Source organism: Triticum aestivum, chromosome 7D, assembly GCF_018294505.1.
Source record: "Triticum aestivum cultivar Chinese Spring chromosome 7D, IWGSC CS RefSeq v2.1, whole genome shotgun sequence".
Classification (NCBI taxonomy): domain Eukaryota; kingdom Viridiplantae; phylum Streptophyta; class Magnoliopsida; order Poales; family Poaceae; genus Triticum; species Triticum aestivum.
Window position 1 is genome coordinate 113743444 of NC_057814.1, and position 2061 is coordinate 113745504.

The window sequence follows — 2061 nt, forward strand, 5'->3', positions numbered from 1 at the left end:
TTTTACTCACTAGGATGCCGAATTGAAAATGCTATCAAATGCATTGCATTTAGAGAAAAAAAATGATTAACCATAATCATGGACCACTTTCTGTTCTAGACTAGTGCTTGCATATATGTATTCCATAGGATATTGCAAAGAACATACACAATCCAACCAATTTAATGAGAAAGCATATATACATTGCAATTAGCACCGGAGGTAGTAACTCTTAGACAGATGCCACATTATATTATTATTATTTATATATTTTTCGTAAGCATCACATCAATGTCCCCATGGACCTGCCCCTAGTATTTGAAAAATTCTATATTAACTGGACAAGAAATCTTATTAATTATCACATTGATTTCACAAATGACAAAGCCTCCAAAATCCACAGTAACCATGGCCAGTCAATCAATTATCGATGCCCTATGACAATAACGAAGAGGGAATATTGATTATCATTTACAATTTGTATTGATTAACATAGGAAAAGCAAAATCGCTAGAGCACAATACCTTCTCGAAATCGTTGATGGGGCGTCTTCAGCTAAAGTTGTAGCGAATGCTCGGTGGCCGTCCCTTGTCCGCCGTTGTTCAACTTGTTCTGGCGATCGCGATCGAGGCGAAGAGGCGAAAAGCCATCCGGGCGTTTGGCGGCGGCGGCCGACACCGTGCCTCGCGTACATGCGTAACTGACGCGCTTCTCCAAGAAGGCTGATTCTATCCATGATCATAGTAGCCAGCCTCGCGTAGTACTGAACTTGGGCCAGGCAATTCTCTAAGGGGCCCATCAGTTTCTGGACAGTGCGTGTTTTTTTCAGTCCAGGCAAACACACGCAGCAGCAGGCCTACGTCCATGCCCCCCCCCCCCACCCCCATCAGGACCGGGCCTGATTAACACCGATCGAATCCTATGAGATCTGCTGGAAATACACCTTCACACGTCCTCCGCGCGACGCTAGTGCACCACCAGGATGGGGACCAGGCAGGGAAAACGTTATTCCATCTACACGGATCCCACCGCCGACCTTCACCTTCCTTTGTAGGACACAAACCCTAGACAAACTAAAAAACCCTTAAATTGGAGAAGGAGCTCTCCCGCCGGTAAGGGCCGGAATCCACCACGCCCCCATGGCCCTATAATCATAGGAGACTAGGTAGATCGGCGGCGCCATCGGCGTGAGTCGGGGAAACCCTAGTCGTGTGGGAGTCGCTCGTGGTATATATGTATGTATACCCACACTAAGCCTTTGTGCTGACTGAGTGTATTTATCTTTTCTGACTTTTTATCACGGGCTTTAAATGTGGCTTTGCAGTAAGTTATGACTGTGTGCGTGTAACAATATGCAGGATAAAAAAAAAGCTACTCGTGTAGGTGTAGGTGATGGTATTGACTTGTTGTGATGGCATGGCTATTTCTCCCTTTATTATGTAAAAAGAGTTTATGGGTGCACCAGTAAAGGAAAAACCCAGCTGCATTGCCCCTGTGCCGGGTGACCCCATTTTTTAGTCGCCGAGAAGGGTAGAAGACGAGCTTATTCATAATCTGCCATATAAAACTATGTAAACTCTGCTGTATCTTCCCCAGCTGAAACTTGCACACCAACACACGTGCAGAATTTCTCTGCCGAGATCGATCTGTAGTAACCAAGAGCACCTGGACCGGCACTGTCGTTCCTCGGTTTCTCCGTAACCGGAGCGGAGACCCGGGAGCCACGGCCCGCGGACAGCGACACGCCAGCCTCGAGGAGTACGAGAGCAACGTAGGTAGGTGAGCCGGCGAGCGAACCTGGGCCGCATCCTGCCTGCCTCGTCGGCGTGCGCGCGCACTCAATCCGACCTGCCCGCCCGAGGATCGATCTCGCCTCACAGTCTGGCTGTCAGAGAGAGAGAGAGACGGCGAACCAAGTGGCGGCAGTACTGCACATCTCGCTTTCGGTGCCGTTCACCCGCTCTGGATCAAAGAGCACGAGAGGCTTCCGTTGCTTCATCTGCTAAAGCACACGTACACCCTTTACTTATCTTGCTTGTACATGTGATCTGCACCTCAGGAAGGCACTGTACGTGCTCCTGC

The 2061-nt window shown here is 48.8% G+C and overlaps 1 long non-coding RNA gene across 1 annotated transcript; it reads right to left on the reverse strand.

The window, feature by feature from the left end:
- Nucleotides 1-202: 202 nt before the first annotated feature.
- On the reverse strand, nt 203-680 carry LOC123164902 (uncharacterized). Its single transcript, XR_006482714.1, has 2 exons — nt 504-680; nt 203-414 (listed from the first exon to the last, which is right to left on the reverse strand). It is a non-coding gene; the product is annotated as an uncharacterized lncRNA (long non-coding RNA).
- Between the last annotated feature and the right edge of the window lie 1381 nt (nt 681-2061).